We start from the raw sequence: 20883 nt of genomic DNA, 5'->3' as shown, positions 1-20883 counted from the left end.
GCTAAATATCTGCCCCCGCACCCACAAAATGACTAATAAATGAGAATTCTCTTTCAAGCACTTGTACAGTTATATATGTTTGAAAACTAAATATTATTCAAAATGCAGTTTAATTACAGTAATCCCGATCGTCAAATACTTCTGTGTTTACATCAGATAAAGGAGGTTAGGTATAATAAAAACCTGACTATTTCCGGAATGTATAATGTATTTTACTGAAATAGCAGGGTTTAAAACATGTCATTAACCACTCTGTCTAGTGTCTAGTCTTAATAAAGTAGTGTCTGCCTTATAAATCACAGATTTTGTGTTATGAAAAAAGGAATCCCATTAGGAGCTGAATCACTGCTTTTCCGAAGAAGTCCAGGCTGGATGCCAGCATGCTGGTCCCCTCTTTATTGTTTCATACGTTTTAAGAAATACTGTAAAATCTATATAAATTGCAAGAAAAAATGTAGCAATATTACAGACAATAAATTAAATAGATATTTAATTAAATGCAACTACAAAATAATAATAAAAATAAAAATAACTGAGAATAAAAAAATATGCATAATGTGTAAATGTATGGATATTAAAACTTAGTGAATTACCTGAATATTTGTTGATGCTACAATAAAATAACTTTCAGTTTCTTCATGCCATGTGTAAACTGTAATTATTTATTTTATTGTATTTCTTAAACATTATCTTCTTTTGTCAAATATCTTTTTTTATTCAGTTATATTATTTAGGTACTTCTTGTTACCGAAAACTTTTTTTTTTTTTCACACAATTGAATTTTTAAATATACAACTATATATTTAAATGTCTGAATTATTTTTGGTGCTGTTATGAAAAAAATAATGTTATATATATATATATATATATATATATATATATATATATATATAAAACATGTGTGTGTTATATATATATAAAACATGTGTGTGTTAATTCACATTTTGGGCCTTAAAAATTGAAGTTTACCAAAAAGCTTCCTACTAAAAGAGCACTTTATTGGCTTCCCATTTTAGAGGCTCATCTTTTTTGAACAGGGGCTCTACTGTATTTTGCTTTTATGGGATTATGCACTGTGGCAATACTGTCTCTGGAAATATATCCTTCGAAATACTCTGCTATGGGCTCACAAAATGGTAAATATTGAATAATTAACATGTGTCGATGCAAGGTTGTAAAGTAGTAATAAATTCAAATTGACAATTATGAACCTATTAAAACCTAAGAGCCTGTGCGCTTGGCCCAAAGGCAAGACATTTAGTGAGCGTTGCAAGATGCATGTATTTCCTCCCACTAAACTGTGTGAATGTTTTTAACACAAACACTTTAAAAAGAAACGAGACTGACAGTTGGTAAAAGTCTGCTTAAAGGCACAGGAAACTAAAGTACCTTGCCCCATGCCTTCAAATGAAATACTTTTGAGTATTGTGGTTATTTACTTGCTTAAAAGGGGGTCCTGTCCTGTAGGTTTTCCTTAAGCCATGTGTGTCTAAATAACTTCTCTATTTCACCCGAATCCTCTGAGGGCACTCCCCATTGAGAGGGGAACAAAGGGCATGACCTTGTGGTCAAAGTATATCACAGGGTGAATGACTTCTTCATTGAAAGCTGTGCCACTGTTTGCTTTGTGTAGGTAAAGATTACTAATACATGAACTAATACAGATTAAGGGGTTATCCCCCTAGAGATTCAGGTCACAGTGTGGTACATGACTTCATATTAACATCTGACCTCTCTCTCTCAAGCACAAATACAGCACCACCAATAATTTCAGTATGGATCTCACCTCTTACTTGGAACTGACAGCTACAATCTGCCACATTCCTATAAAAAAGGTTTTTCTTAAAATAAAAAACAGATGTCCTTTCTCTCTCTCTCTCTCTCTGGATATATATATACAGTGCCTTGCGAAAGTTTTCGGCCCCCTTGAACTTTGCGACCTTTTGCCACATTTCAGGCTTCAAACATAAAGATATGAAACTGTAATTTTTTGTGAAGAATCAACAACAAGTGGGACACAATCATGAAGTGGAACGAAATTTATTGGATATTTCAAACTTTTTTAACAAATAAAAAACTGAAAAATTGGGCGTGCAAAATTATTCAGCCCCCTTAAGTTAATACTTTGTAGCGCCACCTTTTGCTGCGATTACAGCTGTAAGTCGCTTGGGGTATGTCTCTATCAGTTTTGCACATCGAGAGACTGAAATTTTTGCCCATTCCTCCTTGCAAAACAGCTCGAGCTCAGTGAGGTTGGATGGAAAGCATTTGTGAACAGCAGTTTTCAGTTCTTTCCACAGATTCTCGATTGGATTCAGGTCTGGACTTTGACTTGGCCATTCTAACACCTGGATATGTTTATTTGTGAACCATTCCATTGTAGATTTTGCTTTATGTTTTGGATCATTGTCTTGTTGGAAGACAAATCTCCGTCCCAGTCTCAGGTCTTTTGCAGACTCCATCAGGTTTTCTTCCAGAATGGTCCTGTATTTGGCTCCATCCATCTTCCCATCAATTTTAACCATCTTCCCTGTCCCTGCTGAAGAAAAGCAGGCCCAAACCATGATGCTGCCACCACCATGTTTGACAGTGGGGATGGTGTGTTCAGGGTGATGAGCTGTGTTGCTTTTACGCCAAACATAACGTTTTGCATTGTTGCCAAAAAGTTCGATTTTGGTTTCATCTGACCAGAGCACCTTCTTCCACATGTTTGGTGTGTCTCCCAGGTGGCTTGTGGCAAACTGTAAACGACACTTTTTATGGATATCTTTAAGAAATGGCTTTCTTCTTGCCACTCTTCCATAAAGGCCAGATTTGTGCAGTATACGACTGATTGTTGTCCTATGGACAGAGTCTCCCACCTCAGCTGTAGATCTCTGCAGTTCATCCAGAGTGATCATGGGCCTCTTGGCTGCATCTCTGATCAGTCTTCTCCTTGTATGAGCTGAATGTTTAGAGGGACGGCCAGGTCTTGGTAGATTTGCAGTGGTCTGATACTCCTTCCATTTCAATATTATCGCTTGCACAGTGCTCCTTGGGATGTTTAAAGCTTGGGAAATCTTTTTGTATCCAAATCCGGCTTTAAACTTCTCCACAACAGTATCTCGGACCTGCCTGGTGTGTTCCTTGTTCTTCATGATGCTCTCTGCGCTTTAAACGGACCTCTGAGACTATCACAGTGCAGGTGCATTTATACGGAGACTTGATTACACACAGGTGGATTCTATTTATCATCATTAGTCATTTAGGTCAACATTGGATCATTCAGAGATCCTCACTGAACTTCTGGAGAGAGTTTGCTGCACTGAAAGTAAAGGGGCTGAATAATTTTGCACGCCCAATTTTTCAGTTTTTTATTTGTTAAAAAAGTTTGAAATATCCAATAAATTTCGTTCCACTTCATGATTGTGTCCCACTTGTTGTTGATTCTTCACAAAAAATTACAGTTTCATATCTTTATGTTTGAAGCCTGAAATGTGGCAAAAGGTCGCAAAGTTCAAGGGGGCCGAATACTTTCGCAAGGCACTGTATATATATATATATATATATATATATATATATATATATATATATATATATATATAGATGTAATGAAAGTAGAGTCTCTACAGCAATGTAAAATGTCAACATTTTTTCAGTCAAACTTTCAGTTTAGATGGCTTACCAAAAGAGTTTCCGTAGAGACCTTCATGGTCGCACTGTTGTCATCTTGCTTCAAAGAGATTAATTATTTAGCTCCTGCCGTTTATTTTTTCATTACATGTAATTACCTTATACTGGTCAGCACCTCATCAATATCAAGCATTGTAGTGCACAAATGACCTTTCTTGTTTATTTACATACACCACAAGTAATTGTTGATAGTCCTGATACAGACTCCCATAAACAAACAAAGTACGGTCTGTTAGTTAAATACGACTTAAACCAGTTTAGAACAATTTGTCAGGCCAACCCAGCTTTTAAGACAAGCACCAAAATGGATATAGAGTTAGAGTCCGCAGTCATCATTGGACGCTGACAGTTTCTTCAGATACAAACAACGAAACGCTGCACACACACACACACTCACATAAGAACATAAGAAAGTTTACAAACGAGAGGAGGCCATTCAGCCCATCTTGCTTGTTTGCTTGTTAGTAGCTTATTGATCCCAGAATCTCATCAAGCAGCTTCTTGAAGGATCCCAGGGTGTTAGCTTCAACAACATTACTGGGGAGTTGGTTCCAGACCCTCACAATTCTCAGTGTAAAAAAGTGCCTCCTATTTTCTGTTCTGAATGCCCCATTATCTAATCTCCATTTGTGACCCCTGGTCCTTGTTTCTTTTTTCAGGTCAAAAAAGTCCCCTGGGTCGACATTGTCTATACCTTTTAGAATTCTGAATGCTTGAATCAGATCACCGCATAGTCTTCTTTGTTCAAGACTGAATAGATTCAATTCTTTTAGCCTGTCTGCATACGACATGCCTTTTAAACCTGGGATAATTCTGGTTGCTCTTCTTTGCACTCCTTCTTCTGCAATATCCTTTTTGTAACGGGGTGACCAGAACTGAACACAATATTCTAGGTGAGGTCTTACTAATGCATTGTAAAGTTTTAACATTACTTCTCTTGATTTATATATATATATATATATATATATATATATATATATATATATATACACACACACACACATACATCATACAGTTGTCTCCGGCTAAGAGAACACCCCTCAGGAACCAAGCAAAGTGTTCTTATAGCCAAAGTGTTCTCTAAGACGGAGTTAGCCACCAGACAACATTAATCAATCAATCAATAAATATGTATTACTTGTCATGGTGCACATGCATCAACATATGTAATTAACTGAATAAGTAAAAGAAAAGCAAACATTAATAAACTAATTGTCAAACTACATTAACACAGCACCCCTACACATGTTAAAAAATGCAGCAGCAATATACATGCACATTACAAGACATGCACATTATTTAACAGAATGGTGAAGCAACTCACCAGAACGGGAGACACCAAATTGCTTGGCAGCTTATGTCTGATTCAGGGTTTTTTCAAGAGCTCGAACAATTTCCAATTTCCAATGCAATTTTGTAGCAATGAGGTGCACTAATGGAAAACAGAATACAAAATGAGTCCATGATATGACAGCAGTTCTGGAAAGACTTAATAAACCAATCAGTGTGCCTCAATACACTCACGCGATGACAAGTCGCTTTTGAATGATGATGAGTTATCAGGTTATAAAACAGTACTGTATCCACTGTGAACGAATCGCTATCGATGCCAAGAAGGTGTTCTTTTAAGCAAAATTTATTTTCCTTTAGCTGGAGCATTTACAATGTTCCTATACTTGGAGACTACTGTATGTGTAACATATATATACAGTATATATATGTGTGTGTTACGGCCAAAGTCCGAAGTCGGCCAGTAACGTCAATGACCGGGCACTGTTGTCAGAGCCCAAAATCAATAGACGGTCACTCACATCATTGGCCAATTTTGTCGGTCAATGTAGTCATAGAGATCTAAATAACAACATTGCCCAGTACTAGGTGGTCAATGTTAAGATAATCCTAAAATACTAAAATATACTGGAGGTAAAAAAAAATCAACCCCTGTATATTTTAGACTACTTTGTTGCTTTATTCAATAAAATGTATTCAATATTTAAACTAAGGTATATAGATTTAAATTAACAACAATGCATATGCCATTTTAGAAACTATTGACTATCAATTTATAACAAACAGCTCTATATATCAAATACATTCTCAACTATTATTTCTAAATAAGAGAAGAACAGAGGTACAGTATACATCTCACTGAAAATAGAAGAACTGCTTTAAAAACAAATATTAAACGGGAAAATGTATCACTAAAAAGATTTATTTACACGTTTGCAAATGCTAGGAATGAAAAGAAGGAGAAAAGTAACAAAAACACATAAGAAACCTAAAACCAGTAAAACGATAATAACAAACAGATTACTAGCAGATGAGTCAACTGGGAAAATAAATGAATAATAATAATAATAATAATAATAATAATAATAATAATAATAATAATAGTCTGAAATGCAAAAAGAAAAAGCTTGGTCTCACTGGTAATGAAGGATGACAATTCAGAGATAATAATATTCTTGCTGATCATAGCTTCATAGCTTAGGAATGAAGATCCAACAGCAGGGCAAGGCGTACAGCAGGGGTGTCCAATCCTGGTCCTGGAGATCCGGTGCCCTCCTGGTTTTTGTTCCAACTGTACCCTAAATTAATTAATTGGGCCAATTAAGCTTATAATAAGCACTTATTTGGTCCAATTAATGAGCGGGCACTGTTGTCAGAGCTCAAGAGCAACAGCCAATGACAGCATTAGCCGATTTTCGTTTGGCCGTAACATACATATATATATATAACAGAAATTAAATACAACTTATTTTTTATGTTTTTATTATTTTCTTTTAAACCTAATTCATTGAGCAAGATTTGTTTTAAAAGAACGGAAACATGAAAAAGAAAAACTGTTGGTTCCACGAATTTGTTCAGAAAGACAAATACGGGGCTTAACATCCGCTTGCTGCAAGACTTACACAAAGAAGTTCAATAAAGTCCCTGGTGGAGTAGCATCTATAGAAATGTGTTGAACACGTATAGACTACAGGTGTCACGTAAATCTTTGCTTCCTGTCACATTTTCCTACTTTCCGTACTATGCATACCCACACTATTTTCCGCTTGCACTATGCATGTACAGATTTGTTTTCCTTGTAGACTGAGGACACTCAAAAAAAAAGTATGTGTTTTTTAAACTTACATTTTACTCCACACATAACTAATTATTTAGTTTTATATTAAATACAGACAGCTGCTGTAAAGTGTACTACAGAGGGAGTTACATTTTTTAAACGAAAAAACAAAAAAATGCACCTATATGCTGACTGCACATTTTTTACATTGAAGCGTAGTGTTTAAGTAACCTCAATTGCACCTTTGTAAAACTGTTTTGTAAAGGTAGCATACTCATTATTATTATTATTGGTAAGAAAACTTGTATGTACTACATGAGAGAGTGTCATAGATTCCACTGCACTTGAGTCACTAATGCAGCTCAAGCTGGAGATGAAAAAGTATTTTCAAATATTTTAACATTACAGTAGGGTTGGAACGAAAATCGATAATATCGATAATCACGATCACTTTTCTGCAGCGATAATTTTATTGCGTTGAAAAATTATTATCGATAATCATAGTTATCGTCCGTGACCCAATGAAGCAGTAAGAGGCTCTGCTTTGAGCATTAAGTGGCACTGAACTGTCTGCGTGAGGCGTAAAACATGATCTGTGAGAGCACTGTGTACATTGGAAAGTTAAATATTGATTTCAAACAATATGCTTTTAACCTTACGTCATGGTTTAATTTTTTGTTTATATTGTTGTTTTATAAAATAAAATAAAATAAAAAACGCTACCTCACTGTAAAATTACTGTAGAAAAGTGGAACTTTTGACTTTTAAACATTTTGACACAGGATTTTGTTTTAATTGCAAAAAGAAAAAAAAAAACACAACCATATTGCATATGTCTAATACAGCCTAAACAACTGTGTCGCTTCTGTTGCTTCTTTATTTTAAACTACAGTAAAAGACAGGAGTACTATACTGTGGTCTGTGCACCACATGGGGAAAAATAAGCGGGTGCTCAGAACCCTCATATCTATTCCCATGGCGTTGCTATTGTAAACAAGGGTAGTTGCATAAATATAAGAGAATTAACTTTTAACGGAAGGACAGGCAGTTTATTTTATTAAACTGTCTGCATACAGCGGTGTGTAAAGCTCAGTATGTTCTTAATAGTGTTATTTTTAAAAGCCTAGTTTGATTCTATTAATGGTAGATTCACCACACAAGTAAAGAAAACAAATGTTTCCAGGTAACGTTAGCAATTTTGTTGCGTTATATTAAAACATTTGCTGGCACTTTCTTTTATGAAAGTAAACATTCTTGAATTAACATAAATGTTTCAATAAGCAAAAAAAAAAAAAGTTATTTTATAGGAAAACTACATAATTTATTAATATACAAATGGCGATTGTCATGCTGCTCAAGTATAAATTTGATAAATTACAAGATTTTAAAATATTTTATTTATTTAGACGATAATCATGATTATCGTGATAATTTACAGACAATAATCGACAGCTGAAAATGTCATTGTCATCCAACCCTACATTACAGAAGCATCCATCAAATGCTGGTATCTTCGATAGAGAATCGCCAAGGTATAACTTTTTGACAGCTGATCTGCATCAATCACATTTTGGTACCTCCATACTTAGAACTGCCAATGTATGACACTTTGACAGTCCACACACCTACCAAATTTTGAAACCTTCATACATAAGTCTGATCAAATTTTGCTGCCTTCAAAAAAAGAACATTATCAAAGTATGATCTATTTTAGGCATCTGTCAATTCGTAGACCTAGAATAATTACCAAAATACTGTATTTTACAGAGGATTTGGCATATATGGGATCTATATGAATTTATTTATTTTATTATTATTATTATTATTATTATTATTATTATTATTATTATTATTATTATTATTATTACAGATATTTGCCTGGTGTGAGTTCCGATACTATTTGTCATACTTTTTAGAATCTTTTTGTGTATAACCACCAAGGTGAATTGTTGGATTATTTTAACTAGACCAAAAAATAACGTTTATAGCTACAGATGAAATTTTGGTACAGGTAGTAGATTTTGACAAGGTAGCAAAAATTGACGTTACACTGGTATACTGGATCCTCAATAACAACAAGAACAAAAAAAATATATCTAACCACATTCTACTGGCGAGAGCCTTGCACTGTCACTGCGAAATTTGGATTCAGGTATTTATTGTTATTATTATAATAAGAATAATATGTAGTGAGGAATGTGGGTGAGTAGGGTAGCCCATTGCAGATGTACTACAAATATTCAAAAAATGTACTGTACTAAACATTTTAAGTGGTTAATTTGTATGTCATTACCCTAAACTGCTGGTATTTCAGACTATAAAGATCAGATTTGCAGAAGCTACAGTTCTGCAGGAAAACTTGTATATATTATATATTTAAGTGTATAATAGGTTTATAATAAGTACATATGCAGTCAAAATGTTTAGCAAATAATACAAGGGCAGTACACAGCACTTTCTTTTGGAATGTTGTTGGGTATTTTTATTTGTGTAACTCTCTGTCTGGGTTTTAGTTTTTTTTTCAGTGCTTTTTTTATTAATTTTTTTGGTGGCCAAATGAGGCAGGCTGCACTTGCGGTGCTTCAGCACAACATAAACACTTTGTGGAAATCCAGTTAAAAAAATTGCTCACGATATCAGTCACCACACAAGGCCAAATTGGAACTCAGAAGCAATTAATATACCCTCCCGTATTTTAATATTAATTAAGCTATTTGAATTTGGGAGGATCATTTCTTTGGCTAAAAGAAATGAAAGAAAGGTTACCTTTTTCTCACTACCAAAATAATGTGAGAAAAAGGTAACCTATTTTTCTTTTTGGCCCTTCTGGCATCCTCTGAATGCCTTTCTTTCTTTTTTTAAAATTTAATTTTAAACAGTTTAAAGGTAAAACCATAACAAAACATAGAATAACTGTTCAAACAATCAATACATATTCTTTAAAGGCTTGGTAGCACTAACGGGAATAAATAATGAGACACAAATGGTAAAAAAAAAAAAGTGTTCAGAAATAATTTTGTTCAAAATTATTTGAAAGTTATCAGCTAAATGTTAGAGTCGAAGATAGATGATGACTGTTTTAAAAACGTACTCTTTTATTTGTGTCTCTTACTCAACCTTCATGGAATTTTTATTATTGAGCAGATAATCCAGGCATTACTTAAGACTGATCAAATACAGGATATGCAGGTTTTTTTTTTTTTTTTTTAAATGTAGGGAAAAAAAGTCTATGGTTAAAAGATAACAGCAGTAATGTGTTTGTTTAGATATTAAGTAACATATTTGACTGTAAACATGCATTCACAGTTTATTGTGTGTTTGAAAAATAATTAACAGAAAAAGTTATATAAAATGATGATCCTTTGTATGATTAACATTATTATAAACTGTAAAAAATTGGCTCTCTTTTTTTTTAGGCTTTTAACATTTATATACTATGCCTAGATACAGTGTTCCAAACTGGCTCCAATTTACCAGTTTGTTACTTTTGTTTAATAAAGCAAAAAAAAATAAAAATCATAAAACTCTTTTTGTGTCACCAACCTATTACCAATATGTGCAATATCTGATTTTAAATAGTTTAAAAAAAAAGCAGAGAAGTCTAGAAATTAGAGCCCTAATTGTCCATAGTGTGACCGATCTCATCCATTACAGACACCAGTTTGACAATTGATATTTGTTTTTGTACATTATGAGAAGGGATTCTGGTACATTAATTATCCAGGAAACAATGTACGGATATATTTTGGTGCTTTTTATTTAAAATACACTTACATGCCTTTTGTACCATTTAGAAATGAAGATTTTTCCTTTTCCATTTTCAGAAAATAGTCTGGGAAATACAGTAATTGAATGTATGTTTTAAAAAAAAATGCTGTAAAGTAAAAAAAATATACAGTATTAAATGTAAAACTACAGCCCATAGAAACAATTCTGCATGTTACAATGCACAGACACATTCCCAATTTTAAAATCACAACTTTCAAGGCAGCATTCAAATGCAAAAAAGCTTTCAATTAAACAGAAATGCAGCATGTTTGATAGCCGAGGACCGTCTGTAACACTTATTTTCTAATACCGTACATTTCAGCAGTTTACAAGATGCCAAATTGTCAGATTTTATAGTTGTTTATTAGGATTTGGCAAAATGGAGAAAAAAAACCCCCAGAAAACTGAAGACCCAACACATAGAGTAAATGGGCCAAAAGTATTCAGATGGTTCCAATATCCATATTTTTAGTCAAGCTGTAGCCTTTTGCATTAAGTGTTACAAGTGCCTCTTGTCTTACTGCGGTTATTGGCCATTGCTAATGCTGACACACCTAAAACTTTCTTGTAGGGGATATAATGCCACCTCCACCCAAAAATCAAGCCTCTCCGTAAAAGGCATCAGTTACATGATATTTCAAGATTGTGTCCCTTTTACAATTATTTTGCACTTTTGGTTAAATTAAATTTCCGCACACACAAAACCACCTAAAAGCTTTAATTCAACCTAAATAAAGCTCCACGTTCTCAAGTGTGTTGCATGCATTTATATTTTCTAAAATGTGACTGAACCTTAGTCCTGGTAAAGTATTTAAAAGGGGTTTACTGGTATGCTTCTTTTCTTCAATGCATCATCTAGAACGGATTAAATAATTGAAGAATAATTTTTTTTTAAAAAACATAAATTAAATACTATGAGCAATCATTATAATTTGACCCCTTTAAATAGCATGTTAATGACAGGTAACCATTTAAAAAAAAATGATATCTAAAAATGTAAACATGCAGTACTGCCAAATCAATTAACTGAGACTTTTGATATTTTAATACATTTACTATGAAGAAAATGGACATAAGTTAGACACCTCATTGAGGACGGATTTGTTGTTCTTTGGTACAGCACTTAAATGTTTTATTTAATTAACACTATTTATTTACACATACAATGTAAAACAATAATATACTATCTGGCTAACCTTGTGGGCCAGTGCATGTTTATAAACATTTTTAAAAAATCAGATATATCAAACAGATTTTTTTTTCTTCATATCTAGTAATTCCATAGACCAGATCCTTTTTTAAAAAAAGCCTTAATAAAAATGTTGACTATAATGTACAGCATAATACATGACACGTTTGCTAACACCACAAGACTTATTTGAATAGTAAATCACCTTCCATTCACAGCCTTAGACCCTCCGTAATTTAACAAAATGAGGGCCACATCCTAGACAGAGATCTTCTGCTTTTTAAGCAGTGAATAGTATTACCCACAATACAGTGCCACCAAAAATTTACCAGACTTTTACCGTAATCTTAATATGTATAAGGAAAAAACAAAAATATAATTATACTTTAAAAAAATCCCCCACAAAAGTGAACTTATATACACTTTGATTTAGAAAGATTCAGTTTCATTTTTGTTGTATTAATGTTTCAAGTTGTATCTATATTTATAATTTGGATTATAACTTTAGATATATCAATTAATCTGATAGACAAATTAAAAAGAGTTACAAATGTATTTCTAACCATGTAAAACCACTTGCTGGACTGTATGTTCCATTTTTTTTAAAAACCACACCATGCAATTAAAAGGTTGCCTAGATCTATGTGGTGTGTTATCAATCTCGTTTGGAACTAAAAGCTAGTTTAACAGAATATACTGCAACTGCAAAATTTGAGAATAATTCTAGGTTTAACATTGCAAGGAAAACAATCCCAAGTACCTGCAGACAAATATCTTTTGAAATAAATGCAAGTTAGAATTTTTCCATAAAAAATTTAACTCATGCACAAGGCTTTAAATGTTAAAAAGACAGCATGTCACAGATTAAGGCTATATTGTAGTCTCCCAAGTAAGAGGGTTTAGAAAAAACTTAGTTCTATACTAAGAACCTATAATAAATAAATAAATAAATAAATAAATGAATGCTGTGTTTCTATATATTTTTACTATATACGTTTACTGCTCTTAGTCAAATTTGCTCTTAAATGTAATTATTTACTGTATTCTTTATGTTGATCTTACTATCTACTGATTTTATTGTACTTTATAACTGCTCTTATCTGTAATGTGATATTTGGTAATGTGACATTTTGTAACAACTGTAAGTCGCCCTGGATAAGGGCTTCTGCTAATAAATAAATAACAGTAATACACTGTATATCACACACCTTCACATCAAGCCTCCCACACTAAACCAGTCTGGCTCTTCAGATTGCTTATATTACATTATGGATATTATATTATTAGTATATTACATTGGATTTAACAAAAAAAGAAAGATAAATGCAGTAATTACAGAACTACAACATGATGATTTCTTTGAATTTTAAAGATACATTTGCAGAGCTTTTTATATTGGATATACGCTTCTACCTTTTTTAAATATAAAAACACACTGCTTATGTAGTTCAATGTGCAACAGCATTATTTTCATTCAATACCATGACCGACGCTCAAATTTAGAATTAGAATAATTAGTACCATTTATAATTAAAATATAAATATGTATGAACTAATTTATTCCTTTTTTAATTCATATGTAGCAATTCTGTATACAGTCAATACTGTTGATTGTTGATATTTGGAATTATAGAAACTTCTTATAGTTACTAAATAATTGTATTCTTCTCACCCCGACATATATATTACAATCTCTGTACATGTTTTAAACATATGTTAAAAAAAAAATATCACAGTTTATCATGTTATTAAGATAACTAGGGGCCCTTTTCAAAAGATAACACCCTCAAAAAGAGGGAATAAATGCTTTTTGGTAGGAGGCTGTACAAATTCCTTAGACTTGAAACTAAAAAAGGGATTATATTGTCTTTTTAGTGGGTGCCTAAAAAAGGGTATTGAAAATACTAACAAAGGATTGGGTGTCCATTTCAGCATTCCCTTGGACACGGTAAAGTTTTTGGCAGCCCTGGCTTATTAGACCTGAACCTCAGCATTCTGTTGCACAGTCCTTACACTGTTTCAGGCCCATACAGCATCCAAACTGTGACTAACTGCCTCATTATACTTCCCCTGGCACTTTTTGAAGCACCCTTATTGTACAGTTCAGCATGGCATCTTCATCAGGAAATAAAAAGTCTTCCCTGTATAAGAAAAAGCGACATACGGGGAAAGCCGAGCCTACCAGTACTCTTGGCATATATAACAGTTTTCTATAAAATCAATCAATGCAGTCTTGATTATAATGTTTCATTGGTGTTATTTGTATTTGGTTGCTTCTTATTTACTTAATGCTTTTGCATTTTAATGTGTTTAACCTTCTCTTCCCTGCCCAGACAAGCATCTTATTAATGAGATTCATTCAAAGATCTGAGGATTTGATACATTGGCATCTAATTTAATGTCATTAAATTATATTTTAATTTATTTGAGTAAATTACCCTTATTAACTTTACCTAAAACACAATCATATTCAGTGGAAAGAGCATTTTGAAGCCATAACCACCTATCAATCACTCAGAAAATCTGATTGGTTAATGGTATGTGTCAGGAAGACACACCTTTTGAATTATTAACCTATCGAAATATGGCTTGGCATAGGTCCCAAACGCAGGGCCACATTAACCAATATGCCAATAACGCCATTCACCATACTAGGTATGGGGCCCCCCAAAATATGGCTTAGCAGTTTAGTAATCTACCAATTATAATAAGTAGTAAACATCAGGATGTCAAACAGGTCAACATCTCATATTTGACTTGTTGATAAAAAATGATAAAAAGCTTAGAATAAACAATGACAATTATATAACGACTTCAGTTAAATATGCATACAATAGTTGTACAAAATTTGAACTACTGTGTCTTTGTAATCTCCAAATAAATGAGTACAAATAATATAGCATTTTTTAGTGCTGCATTTATTAAAGACACAAATTAATTTTGTTTAAGATAAAAATGTATGTCAATGATGCCAACGTGTTATACGGCAGTATGGATTTAGTGCATTGGGCGAGCTGCTCAGTCATTGCCTGCCACTTCCGAGAGGCGGTTTACAGTGAGAGACGGTGTTTTTAGAGGCACGTATTGTACAACCAAGGATGGGACTAAATCAAAACTTTGACGACTTTGTAAGTATCTTATTTCTTCTACTCATAAAAAGAAAATGCTACAGTTTTGTTAAGTGCGATTAGCGGGTTGTCAGAGTTTTGATTTGGTCCCAGCCCAAGTTGGCAATTTCCTATTTTAACAAAACAATGCGGCACATGTTCACTTTTTTAATATAAAATTGTTATGTTATTTTAATATAATCATTTACATTTTTCAAAAACTATTTAAACTCAAAAGTTAGTACACAGTGGGTGGGGAGGGAAGGAAGGAGAGAGCAGATAGGAAGGGAGGGAGGAAGGGGAGTGCAGATAGGGAGGAAAGAGAGTGCGTTGGAAAACATTGTATGGTACATTACTGTACTGTGTTTATTGTACTCACCAATAAAAAAAAACAAAAAAACTTTTGATCCAAAAAAAAAAAAAGGTTAGCACACAGTAAATCCAAAATGGACTTCCGTTTAAATAATGAGCAGATTGTTGCGCATTAAAAGGCTTTTTAATGGTTTAAAAAACTTTTGAAAATGTTTTTGTTTCAGATATTTTGAAGTTAGGCTAAAACTGATTAATATAATCCATTTTTTTCTTTTTAAATCTAAAAATACGACAGGAGGATGGGTGTTGGTGGGGGCCCCCAGCCACATGTTGTACCGGGGCCCCACATTTCTCTCAATCAGCCTGCCCTCTCAGCTTGTCCCATGAATTTTCAATGGGTGACAAGTCAGAAGAATGTGAGGGGCCAAGGTAACATGTGAAGCGTGTGCTCAGGCAATATCTGCAGGATCATACTGGCCCAAAACGATGGCCAAACAGGACAGAAAAATCAAAAGATCTCACCAGTGATACAGCTTTTTACCACTTAGACCATGCAGTACCTCAGTACAGCACTCATCGTGGTGTCTCCAAACACCCAACCACTTGACAAAAGAGAAGCAGTTCCATTTCTCAAGATGATACTGCACCATTGCCTTTCTAGTCACCCTAACATAGATCCTGGACCACTCCAGTCTTCTTCCTGAACGACACTTTGGCAACAATGGTGTTGTATGTGCCATGGACTTCTACAGACTTTTGCTTGGTGTAGACTTATCCTGACACAAATGATCCACTCACCTGGCAAAGGATTTTTAAATCATTTTACATCCCCTCTAATAAAGTATATCAGTCACATTTTGGTGGTCTGCCTCCACTGTGAAACACTATTTTGAAGCTTGACAGTGGTTAGCTTCTGTTAAATGTATTCACAACGACATAGTATGCCAATAAAAGATCAGAACACAAGGAATACACACTGCTTGTAATGTCAGTAGTTTTAACAATCTGTTCAGAAAAAGCAACCTTTCTCAGATTTATACCCTGAATTTGTGATAAAAAAATAAAAAAAAAAATATTATGCGGTTTGCACTCAAAGAGAAGATTTGCACATCCTGCCACAGTCTAAATCCTCAATACACTGCGGATTAATGTGATAAAACTGATCTAGTAATTATTCATATCACATACAACTGTGCCAAAAACAGAAGCTGGTTCTTTATGAGTCAGATAAACTATTGATAAACCAGATCGTTTAACTGTCACCAAATAAACTAGCTGGAATACTTCCATGAATGCCTTTTCCAACGACAAAAGAAATATGTATTTTGATATAGGATCTTGTTAAAAAAATTAGGTTATAAAAATTACAAAACAGGCACAGGCTGGATAAAGTATAAGACATGTAGTTAATTTGCAAGCAATATAAAACACACAAGTGTTGAAAAGGTATTTATTGTAATATGTGCATTTTTATTAGATGAAAATAACCATAACTGGGGGGGTTACAGCTATGTTTGTAAAATTAGAAATCCATACAAGACATAACACAGGATCAATGCTTGGTTATTAAAACACAATGGTGATGAAAAAGGCTTTCAAAGCCAGATCTACAGCCTCCTGCATTACAGCTGATTAGTTTTGTACAATAAGCAAAGCTTCTTAACCCTTTAAAGGACCATGATCGTTTAAACACGATCATACTGAAGTCTCATTCTGGGCCCGTGATCCGGTAAACAAGACCAAAAACACACTTCCTTTCTTTGACTTATTGGGCCACCATACTTTTCAGTACAGGTTGCAGATGCATATTACTGGATAGGGGAGGTATTGAATTTCACTATCTGAATATTATTATTTTTTCATGTGATGTCACTAGGACAGGCATTTAATTTTTAAAAGGGTGGAGACATTTTACAGCAGTAGACAGAAACAAAACATGACACAGGAACTTACAATGTATTTCACTTATAGTTATATATTAGAATATTTATTCTGTCTCATGTGTTGTTATATATATATATATATATATATATATATATATATATATATATATACACACACAGTATATATATATATATATATATATATATATATATATATATATATATATATATATATATATATATATATTACAAAATTTATAAATTAAGAAACAAGCCGATATATGCAGATCATGTTTCATGCACCAAATTGATCAGGTACGTTTTTTTTCCTTATTACTGATAATAATGGAATGAAGAACTATTATTTTATTCATAAATATTTATTTTGAGAAAATACTCGAGAGTAGTTGTCCATTATTGCTTATAAAGAACTTGAGAATAAACTTTTATTATGTCATTGCAATCACTCAGGTGAAACAATGTCTTGTAATTTGCACAAACATCAATATTTTTCAACAAAATGTTCAGGAAGTATTGTAAGGTCCCTCAGGTCATAGAATAACACATTTTATACATGTATCTATAAGCAGAATACATATTAATAAAAAAAATACTTAGCGTTAAAAAAATGGTTATGGTTTCTGAAGTATTTTATAATGTTCCCCAGAGTGTTTTGAAAAAAAGGACACCAATTCCAAGATGCTACTGTAAAAAATTTAAAGATTAAAGATTTTTAGTGCTTTTTTTTATAGGAAGAGAGAGTCAACTACAGCCAAAAAAACTCTGGTCCTAGGGGAGCATCCCACTGAAAAATGCTTCGTCCTTAAAGGGTTAAAGAAAAGGGTGAACACAGTTATTGAAATTAAAACCACTGACAGATCTCTAGATGAGATTATCCAGCCAACAGCAGTGATCATTTGCTGCTAATCATTTCTCAATGATTTCTCAATGATTAACACCTCTAATTCTTTCAGTAAAATCTGGGGAAGAAATTTTCAACATGACTACTGAAACACAATTTGTGCAGTTTGGGATGTGGAGGCACCTGCCAACCAAGCACAGCAAGGAGCTTTAATACATTACTGAATGCAAATTTGTTCTAAAAACTATGTTAGCCGACTCAGTTCTTCAGCTGCACTAGGCTGCAATAAATTATTATTCCCTTTCAGCATTGCAGGCTTCCTTTTTCCAGCTTCGGCAATAAAAAAAGTGGCATTCTGGTAGTATTCTCAGGTGGAGCCCACTGCCTTTTATAGAAAAAAAGGCTGGGGACAGCAATATTCGTCCTTTGTGCTTGACAGATCATTCCATTGCCATTCACCATGTCTCTGTCTACACCTCACATAAAATATCTGTCAAACTCCAACATGGCAACATGCCACTGATTTAAAAATACACGATTCTTCTGCTGTTCCAATGCTGCTCATCACGCAGGAGGTCTCTCCTTCAGTGACCAGTCCCTTGAAGCATCAGTTATTATGTAAAAATGAGAGCAGCGTATACTGTATGCTTTGTTTTCTGTTTTAACTGTTAACCATTACCTTACATCCTCCCTTCTGCAGCACCAATGAATGTGAGGGAAAGGAGGAGGGGGGAGGGCATTCTTCCACAGGAGAAATGGTACTGTAGAGGTCTAGGAGTGCAGACTAAACAAGCGCCATGTTGTCAGCACTTTTATATTCCTGCCTGCCTGCCCTCTCTTATCGTGTGTGAAAGTGGCGGGGCGCCAAGCTTACCACTGCAAGTCATATATCTTTCAAGGACATAAAGGGGAAAAAACAAACGCCCACATTTACCACCATACAGTCACTTGTAATTATTGCACAATTATTTAATTTATTCTGTCTACAAGAAAAACAAAGAGAAACAGAGTCTAGGATAAAACGAGGATAGCCATGTGTGCACAGACAAAGGGCCCTTTTATTTTGACCGTGCACAGAATTTCACACGTTGGAAAAGTGATCACATGCCTCTGTCTGCAGGCTGACGGAGCTTATCAGAGAATGCAATCAGAGTGCCTAGAGGTTTATTAAAAAAATGCAGGTGGCTTTCCTGTTTCCATATTTAAATTGGGAGGCAACATATGATTAATTAGGAGGGGTGTAGTATTGTGGACGTGCAGTCACAGTAGACAGAGTGATAGGTGGTGCAGCAATCAGAAGCAGATGTATCCAAAAATGTGTACTTTATTTTAGCTTTTTAAAAATTCACCATAAGAAAGAAAAATCTATATGATTGGAAACTCTTGCTTCCGCTTGTCTGATTGCTGGACTACCTATCACACTCTCTGCCTTGACTGCACATCCACAATACTACATTTGGTGGCAGTGATGGGATCTGCAACACTATGGAGAGACTGAGAAAAAAGGGAAGAGACTCCAAGATGGCACCAAAATGGGCCAGAGTGGTGCAGGAGGGGTTGGCTGAAGGTATGAACATTAACATATTTCAAGTCTACCTCAAATGTCAGAAATCACGAGAGGAGCATCTTGAATGGGGAACTCTCAGGCAAGAACAACAATGGAAAGTCATGCAGCCTCAATTAACCCAGCTCCAGAATTGGAAACAGGACATTACCTGACTCGGGAGTAGTGGGCACATGGACAAAAGCAACAGTACCAAAACTAGAAGAGAAAGATGATGTGGAGCAAAATTTTGCAACTTTTGAACGGCTAGCCACAGTTTACCAGTGGCCGAAAGGGAAACCTAAAGAGACATACAATCGACTTTAAGAGTTGAAAATGGGTCAAGCCAGAGAAAAGTACAGTAACAGAGATTGGGGACATGATCCTTGAGCAGTTCATGCGTGTGCTGCATCAAGAGATAACAGTATGGGTGAATGAGCATTGTCCATCTACTGCAATTGAAGCTGCCAACTTGGTGGAAACCTTATTTACAGAAAGGGCTGGGGAGAGTTCTGGAGCGACAGAGGGTACAGATCAACAGCCAAGGGTAAGCATGATAGTGTTGGTAAAGGTGGTGGTCTATCCAAGTTGTGCGCAAACTGGGGGGCATGGAGAGTCACTAAGGGGGGCGCGACTATGACTAAAGGGGCAGTTCTTTTTTAAAGGATAGAACATTTTAAATAAATACATAAATGACAGCTAATTAGGCCAAGTTTTTACCTTTCAAACGAGCTGTTGACGATCACTTTAGTACTTGTAGAACCGGAGAAATTATGTTTGAAAGAAACACCTGTTAAAATATAAAGCTAAGGTCTAACGTTTTAATATTGGGGGGGGGGGGGGGGCGTGACAAAATGGTCAATCCCAAACTCAGGTTCAAGTCCCAAAGAGGTCAGATAAGGTTGTTTGTTTAAGCTGTCGTCAGCAGGGCCACATTAGTACAGGTTGTCCAGTTAAAAGGAGTAAACCTGCTACCTTGTGCTATGTTCCAATGCCAAGAGAGGGAGAAACAAGATGGGAGTGCTAGAATTAAAATTAAATGCATTGATGGGGAACAGAAATGTTATCCCACCGCTGATGTATACGTGACCATTGAGGGACAGACGTTTTTGGTTACGGTAGGTTTCCTAGAGAAATTGCCTTACCCGTAGTGTTAGGTCAGGATATACCAATTTTACCCGACTCAGTTCAAGCGAGTAAGCCAGTGATGTGATTTTAACCAGAGCTCAAGCAAAAGCCGTGGCCTTTTAGTCAGCTAGAGCTAGACTCCGAACTTGGGTAGCCCCGTAAAAGTAAAAGCCACCGACTTAGGGAGTAAATGGAGGGTACCTATTGAATAACTCAGCAGGAACCAGAAATACCACTAAGAGGATTGGAATTTACCTGTGAATATTGCCCAGTTGCAAAAAAGAAGACTGAGATGCCAGAAATTAGCCGCACTAAACAGATATTTCATGTGAATCTACTCAAGCCTTGGAAT

The 20883-nt window shown here is 34.6% G+C and overlaps 1 long non-coding RNA gene across 4 annotated transcripts in view; it reads right to left on the bottom strand.

The window, feature by feature from the left end:
* LOC117419775 (uncharacterized) overlaps positions 1-20883 on the bottom strand; it is a 98498-nt gene that overhangs the window by 41576 nt on the left and 36039 nt on the right. For 3 of the 4 annotated variants that reach the window (XR_009307295.1, XR_009307292.1, XR_009307293.1), the window contains exon 5: positions 4997-5104. The exons of the other annotated variant lie outside the window; for it this stretch is intronic. This is a non-coding gene — a long non-coding RNA (uncharacterized LOC117419775). The remainder of the gene's footprint in view (positions 1-4996; positions 5105-20883) is intronic. 4 annotated transcript variants of the gene reach the window in all.

This window comes from Acipenser ruthenus, chromosome 14, assembly GCF_902713425.1.
Source record: "Acipenser ruthenus chromosome 14, fAciRut3.2 maternal haplotype, whole genome shotgun sequence".
NCBI classification, from domain to species: Eukaryota; Metazoa; Chordata; class Actinopteri; order Acipenseriformes; family Acipenseridae; genus Acipenser; species Acipenser ruthenus.
Note: the sequence above shows the minus strand (reverse complement) of the source record. Positions and strands in the feature narration are given on the sequence as shown.